Below are 8,486 nucleotides of genomic sequence, written 5' to 3' on the forward strand. Positions count from 1 at the left end.
CATCTGCAGGTTCAGCATAGCCAATTTCAACCAGCTCCCATATTCCTTGAGAAGCAAACAATGCTTTCATTGTTATGGACCAATAACTGTAATTTTTCCCATTAAACTGTGGCAGTTGGGGATTTGTCAAACCTGTTCCAGCATCTGCCATCTTAACCTGTATTGGTAAAGAAAAGATACTGACTGTATTTTGAAAACAAGCAAAAACTTTCTCTGCTGGAAAAATCTGCTCAACAAACTTCTTACAGCTCCTACAGTGAAAAACAAGCTCTTTTTTTGACTCACTGAGTGCCTAGACCAGCTCTGATACCATGTTGGAATTTTCTGATAAATTCCATAACAGACAGACAAAAATTGCTCTGTTTTTGCACTCTGCTTTTGCATAGAAAAACAGAAAATCGCTTGCTGGAAACGGTGTTTCAGCAACACAGTTTTTTTTCAGTCGCTGTAACTTGTATTGCAGCAACGCTGTTCGTGGTGTTGCAGCAACGTAAATTTTTTACGTCAAGTATTTTTTGAGTTACGGTGTAACAACAACAGGGAAAATTAACTTTCGTTTATTAAAAATAAACTAATTGTTACAGATTTGTCTTCCTCATACTGAGGGAATTTCACAACTTCTATTACAAAATAGATTCACCAAGGAACGCTTCTGTTCTACACAAACAAACATATGTTAAACAAATTTCATTCAAATATCTGCACTGCTGTGCATTTTTCCCTTTCTGCTCTCTGCTGCGCTGTTGCATCTACTCCTACTGTGCACTGCTGTGCGTTTCACTATCTGGAAAGTATTTTCTTCACGCTGCTGCGTGCTCTCCTCTGCTCTCTATCAATCTGCTGCTAACCTTGTATCATTCTTCAGCTAACATTAAAACAGAACTGTTGTGTGATATTTATATACTAAAACATATCTGATTTAAACAATAAAATATTACAAAATATCTTCTAATGCCTATCTCTGAATTTAATGCAGCAAGGCGGTGATGCTTCTATCAAAAAACAAGTCGGCTGTCTGCAGGGGAATTCAATTGAAATTTTAATGCATATTAATGTGCAAAAATATCGGGCTTGACTTTAAGGCATCGAACAGGCTGGAGTATTCACTGCAAATCCAGCTGTTCATTGTTGCAGGTGGAATTAAATTCCAACATATTCCTCACATGTAAGGAAACAAGTTAAAAGCCCAAGACCTGCATGTTGTAGGAGTGAAAGCCCTTCCTCAGATGTAAGGAAACAAGTTAAAAGCCCAAGACCAGAGGCATGTTGCAGGAGTGAAAGCCTACCCCTTAAGGACCACCACCTAGTTATTCGAGGTGGTGAATAATAGTGATTAGTCAGCCTGCATTAGCTAATAACAGCTAGAAATAGTTATCTTCACTGCTGATTTGACAATTAAATTATGATAGATTTTCCCACAATAAAATAAAATAAATACTAAGCCTTCATTCACTCCCACTCACTGAAATAGCATGCAGGGGAAAGACAATTTCTCTCCCTGTAGAGACCCAACCACAACTCCAACCTTTTTCATCTTTTAAAGAAAATATTGCCGATAGCATGCATTCACACGAACACCAAATGTTATCCAACTACATTCTCTCTGATGCAATCAAATATTATTAACTGCCCAAGTTTTTCCGCCCATGGAATAATTATGTGCTTTTAACACCTCTAATTTTGCAATCAAATTCATCGGAACCCTTCTCAAGATACTATCCCATTTGATTACATCTAAAGATACTATGCTCTTTCTTTTTCACAAACACCTGATTTACTTTTGAAATTACCGTACTTGTGAACTGCTTGAAATTTTCAACGCAAGCTGCTGAAAGTAGAAGAATCTGACAATCATCTCGATTTGATTTTTCAGAATGTCACAAACAGTAACCGCTCTGGTTTTAGAGTCATCTGAATCGGCTGCTTGTATGAGCCGCAGCTCTCTCCACATGGTACGCCATGGAAGCTTCGCACAGGAGGAAGAAATCCCCAAAAAAATATCATGTTGAATCTGTCTTTTAGTTAAAAGTTTTCAATAAATATATTTTAGGGTAAGACTTGCCATCTCGGCTTATTCATAAAAAAGAAAACAAATATGTTTAATGTTAAATAATGTTGTAACAATCTATCAGCAACTATATATTATGTTGTAATAATCTTTTTTAAAGTAATGGAAATCCTCTTTTGGTAGCGGTTTGGCGAAGATTCCATCTGTTCTACAGAACTTGATTCCAATTTCTCCTCCTTTATTTTCCACATGATCTGTTTGAATAGAAGTGCACTTGTAACCCTTTGCTTCTAACTTGCCATGCAACAAACTTGCATTCAGGATAGGTAATATTCTAAACGATATTTCAAATTTATAAATTATATATATATATATATATATATATATATATATATATATATATATATATATATATATATATATATATATATATATATATATATATATATATATAAACTTGTAAATTTAATAATTATTATTTATGTGAAAAATAGACTGAATTTTAAACTAAATTGAGATAGTGAAGGGACTAAATATTGCTAAGTGACATTTTCTCTTGTGCAAACAAAGATTTTTGACTGCCCAAATTATGTCCTTTCAACACTTTTCCGCAAGTTCATTTGGACACTTCACGATACTCTCTGATTACATCTAAATAAAACTTTTCATTTTTCTCACACACACACTTTTTTCCTGAGATATGAATAAATCATCCTGGTCTGTCAAAGTGTTATATCCTAATGATATTTCTTTTTTTCAATTCATGAAATCGTACCATGGGACTTACAAACACTTAATTTTCCTCTAAAATTACAGTGGTTGTGAACTGCTTGACATTTTCATCAAATTCATCTGGACACTTTACAAAATACTGTTTGATTTGAAGACAACTCTTCATTTTTCATAAACACCTGATTTGCTTTTGAGACTACCTTGATTGTGAGTTTCCTGGCAGTTTCATCAAGTCCATCTGGACACTTTACAAAACACTTTTTAGATGTATAAGAAAATCATGTTATTTAACACCTGTACTTCTACAAGTTCATTTGGACACTTCACAAGACACTGTTTGATTACCTCTAAAGAAAATCTTCCTTTTTTCACAAACACTTGATTTGCTTCTGAAATTACCCGGGTTGTGAACTGCTTGACATTTTCATCAAGTTCATCTGGACACTTTACAAGATACTGTTTGATTACATCTAAAGACAACTCTTCATTTTTCATAAACACTTGATTTTCCTTTGAGAGTACCTTGATTGTGCGATGCTTGACATTTTCATCAAGTTCATGTGGACACTTTACAAATTTTTTTTGATTACATCTAAAGACAACTGTAGCTTTTTCACAAACAACTAAATTTCTTCTGAAATTACCCTTGTTGTGAGTTGCTTGACATTTTTATCCAGTTTGATCTCCACACGTTACAAGAAACTGATTGATTACATCCAAAAACAATTCTTCATTTTTCACAAATACTTGATTTGCTTTTCAAATTACCCTATCTGTGAACTACTTGAGATTTTCAACGAGCTTACCTGGACAGTTCACAAGATACTATTTGATTACATCTTAAGGGAACACTTCCTTTTTCGCGAACACCTGATTTGCATTTGAAATTACCCTGGTTGTGAATTGCTTGACATTTTCATCAAGTTCATCTCGACACTTTACAAGATACTGTTAGATTACATCTAAAGGCAACTCTTCCTTTTTCACAAACACCTGATTTTCTTTCAAAATTAGCCTAGTTGTGAGCTACTTGACATTTTTTCATCTAGTTCATCTAGACACTTTACAAAATATTGTTTGATTACATCAGAAGAAAACTCTTCCTTTTTCACAAACACCTTATTTCACTTAGCATTTAACCTGGTTGTGAGATGCTTGAAAATTTCATCAAGTTCATATTCACACTTTACAAGAGGTTGTTTGATTACATCTAAGGACCGCTCTTCATTTTTCAAAAACACCTAATTTGATTTTGAAATTACCATGGTTGTGAGATGGTTGAAATTTTCATCCAGTTCATCTCAACACTTCACAAGATACTGTTTGATTACATCTAAATACCACTCTTCCTTTTTCACAAACACTTTATTTTCTTTTGAAATTACCCTGGTTGTGAGTTGCTTGACATTTTCATCCAGCTCATCTGGACTCTTTACAAGATACTGTTTGACTACATCTAAAGACCGTTCTTCCTTTTGCACAAACACCTATTTTTCTTTTGAAAGTACCCTGGTTGTGAGATGCCTGACATTTTCATCAACTTCATCAGGACACTTTACATGATAATGTTTGACTGCATCTAAATACCACTCTTCCTTTTCCATAAACAACTCATTCGATTTTAAAATTACCCTTGTTGTGAGGTGATTGACATTTTTACCCAGGTCCTCTGGACACTTTACAGGATACTGTTTGATTACATCTAAAAGCAAATTTTCCTTTTTCACAAACACTTGATTTTCCTTTGAAATTACCCTAGTTATGAATTGCTTGAGATTTTCAATGAAATCATATAAACACTTCACAAGATACTAACATTTGATTTTCCCTTGAAATTACCCTAGTTATGAATTGCTTGAGATTTTCAATGAAATCATATAAACACTTCACAAGATACTATTTGATTACATATAAATACAATTCTTCCTTTTTCACAAACACCTGATCTGCTTTTGAAATTACCCTGATTGTGAACCGCTTGAATTTTGATCAAGTTCATTTGGACTCTTCACAAGATTATGCTTGATTAGAGTCTAAAGACAATTCTTCCTTTTTTTCACAAATACCTGATTTTTCTTTTGAAATTTCGTTGGTTGTGAACTGCTTGACATTTTCATCAAGTTTATTTGGACTCTTCACAATATTATGCTTGATTGCATCTAAAGACAACTCTTACATTTTCACAAATACCTAATAACTGATTTGCTTTTAAAATTACCCAGGTTGTAAACTGCTTGACATTTTCATCATAAGTTATTGATAAGAGGAGAATATGACGATCATCTTGATTTTCCTGAACTTCCCTTATAATATTCATGAAATAATCTTTTAACCCATACTGAGTCAATATGTGATCAACCTCATCAAACACAAGAATTTTGATGTGTCTTCTAATCGAAACATTGGTGGACATCCATTTCTTCAGTGTGCCTAGTGTGCCAATCACAACTTGATCATTAACTGGTCCATGTCTAGAGGTTGAGATATCATTCCCAGCATTAGTTGGCACAGCATAAGCTGAAATTAAGACTGTATGCTTCCTCATTTTCACCAGGACGTCCTCATTCTGCATTACTAGTTCTCCTGTTGAACAGACACGAAGTGCTTGTGGTGCAGCAATCTTAGGATCAAGATGGCTCAATATACCAAGAACGAAACAAATAGTCTTCCCAAACCCATTATGAGCCCGATCTTTATCAATATAAATTTTGATAAGGTGGAGTAAGAATCATTGGATGATTTATTGTCTGTATCTTTCTTGGCTTCTCATATCCCTTTTATAAACGTAGGCATATGAGTAGTTCAGATGCAAATTTGCAAGGTTCAATTCCTCAAATTTCTTTGCAAGTACAAGAAGTGTAACGGGAGATAACCCCTTGGATATTTGAATCATTTATTCCTTCTGCATGCATGAGCCCATCAATTTTGAAAATAGTTTCACCTTGACAAAGAATGAAGAGGAATCATGGAGAAAAGATTGTTTTTCTCAATATTCCAAAATAGTTAAATAGAATACATATAAAACATCAACAATAAATATCTAGAGTGAAACTCCACTAAACTAAAGTAAAATTGAACTGACTATGACACCTAGTAAAACATAATCAAATGTGATGAAACTTCGCAGACAATGAGATTAATATCTCAACATACCCTCCCAATGTCAATTATTACAAATAGAGACACTTGCAATGCCTAATTGATCTCTTTGAAATTCAAATACATTTTTGCCCAATGGCTTTGCGAAAATATTTGCAAGTTGATATTTGGAACCAAAAAAGGTAAGTACTATGTCGCCATCATTGACAAGCTCATGGATGAAATGGAAATGTGTGTCAATGTGCTTGCTTTTTTTTAAAGAAATTGTTGACATATTATCACATTAAATAGGATTTATCTCCTTTTGAACATTTGAAATATATTTCAATAATCTTCTCAACCACAATGCTTAACAAGCTGCTAAATTTGCTGTTACATAATATTGAAACTATTCACTCTTTCATGGATGCCCATGAGATAAGATTGATTCCAGGATGAAAATCATACCTTCAGTTGTTTTTGTGATCATCTAAACTCCTTGTATAATCGATGTCTATATAACCTAAAAGTAAACAATTTCCATATTGTGTATAGAACAAACCATAGTATATGATACCTACAATATACTTTAATATCATTTTTGCAACCTTCCAATGAGAAATATTAGATGAATGCATAAAACTAGAGACAAAACTTGATGCAAACATGATATCAGGTCTAGTTGCAATGGGATACAACAAACTTCCAACTAGACTTTTATACAATGTGGGATCAACTGGTTGTGCTACATCTTCTTTGCTCAAGTTGGTGCCTTGAGCAATTGGTGTATCAGATGGTTTGGAATTGGTTATTATGAACTTTTGGATGATGTTAGTGGCATATTTTTGTTGACCAAAAAAATTTCCATTAACATATTACTAAATTTCAACACCTAAAAAGTATTTCATGACCCCTAGATCAGTCATATCAAACTTTGTTTGCATTGTTGTTTTGAATTCTTCTAACATCATATTGTCTATATAAAGAAGATCATCTACATAAAGGTATATAATGAGGATCTTACCTTCGTGATTTTTGGTACACAAGGTTGTCTCATGGCTACTTTTGTATAAACCACTTTTGATGAGATAGGTGTCAATGCGACTGTACCAAGCTCTTGGAGCTTGCTAAAAACCATACAAATATTTCTTCAATATGTATGCCTTATGCTCCTGTCCTAGAACTTCAAAACTAGGAGGTTGTTCGACGTAAACTTATTCTTGCAATATACAATTTAAGAAGCATATTTTACATCATGTTGATAGACTTTCCATTTATGTTGAGCTGTTGTGGATAAAATAGTTCTCACGGTGACTAACCTTGCTACTAGATCAAAGGTTTCACCATAGTCGACCCCAAACTATTGTGAGAATCCTTTGGCAACCACCCTTGCCTTATGTTTCTCAATTTCTCCTCTTTCATTTAGTTTGGCCTTATATACCCATTTTCACCAATTTTGGTTTTGTCTCTTGGGAGATCAACTAATTCCCAAGTCTCATTTCTCTCTATGGAAATGATTTCTTAGTTCATTGCATCAACCCAATGCTTTTCTTTAATTGCTTCTTCAAAATGGGCCGGTTGAGATGAAAGAAATGAAAACATATTATGTTGGTCAAATTCATGCTCCTACTCATATATTTTTCTAATGCTTCTTGTTTTCTTATGGTTCACTGAAGATTTTGAATCACTCGTAGATTCAATGATTGAATATGTGCCCTTTTCAAAGTGGTATGTCTCTTCTTGAACCTGCAACCTTGGTAGTTGTGGTGGATAAAAAGGCTAATTTGAAGCTTCAACAACATGATCAGACCAAGATTTAATTTTAGAAAATTTAGCATCTCTGCTTAAAATAAACTTCTTGGTAACTGGATTATAGAGTCTATAGGCCTTTGACTTCTCACGATAGCCTATGAAAATACATCTTTCACTCCTATCATCAAGCTTATTTCTTAGTTGCTCAGGAACATGTGCAAATGCTACTAATCCAAAAATTTGAAAGTGAGATACATTTACCTTTTTACCATCCCATGCTTCTTGAGGTACTGTATCTTTGATATTGGTTGTTGGAGATCTATTGGCAACATATACTGCTGTCAAAACTGCTTCATCCCAATAGTCATTTGACAACTTCTTTGGAAGCATACATCTGCGCATGTTCATGATTGACTGATTTTTCCTTTCCATTATTCAATTTTGGTGTGGGGCATATCTTTTTGTGTTCTACATTATGACTCCTTGTTGTTTACAAAAAGCTTTGAAGTCATTGGAACTGTATTCTCCTCCTTTGTCTGACTTAAGTACTTTTAAGGGCTTTCCACTTTTATTTTTTGTTTTTGCTTTGATTTCTTTGAACCTTGAGAATGTATCTGATTTGTTTTTGAGAAAATACACCCATATCTTCCTGCTATAATCACCAATAAAGTTCAAAAAATAAAGACTACCACCAATGAATTGTGTCTGCATTAGACCACATAAATATGTATGGACTATATTTAAAGGTTGTTTTTCTCTAAAGGAATATGTGGTAAAGCTATCTCTTTTATGCTTGGATAGAACATAAATTTCACAATTACAATATTTAGCATTCATAACAGGGAGACCTATGACCATTGAATGTTTTTGAAGTAGACTTAGACTGTTAAATGGGATGTGACCATACCTATAATGA

At 33.7% G+C, this 8,486-nt stretch overlaps 1 pseudogene; it reads right to left on the bottom strand.

Annotated features, from left to right (window-relative positions):
* Positions 1 to 1,786: 1,786 nt before the first annotated feature.
* LOC149243713 (DEAD-box ATP-dependent RNA helicase 38-like) lies at positions 1,787 to 8,002 on the bottom strand (annotated as a pseudogene).
* Between the last annotated feature and the right edge of the window lie 484 nt (positions 8,003 to 8,486).

The sequence above is a fragment of the Pinus tabuliformis genome, chromosome 8, assembly GCF_031772625.1.
Source record: "Pinus tabuliformis cultivar Carrire ecotype Pingquan chromosome 8, CPIR1, whole genome shotgun sequence".
Taxonomy (NCBI): Eukaryota; Viridiplantae; Streptophyta; class Pinopsida; order Pinales; family Pinaceae; genus Pinus; species Pinus tabuliformis.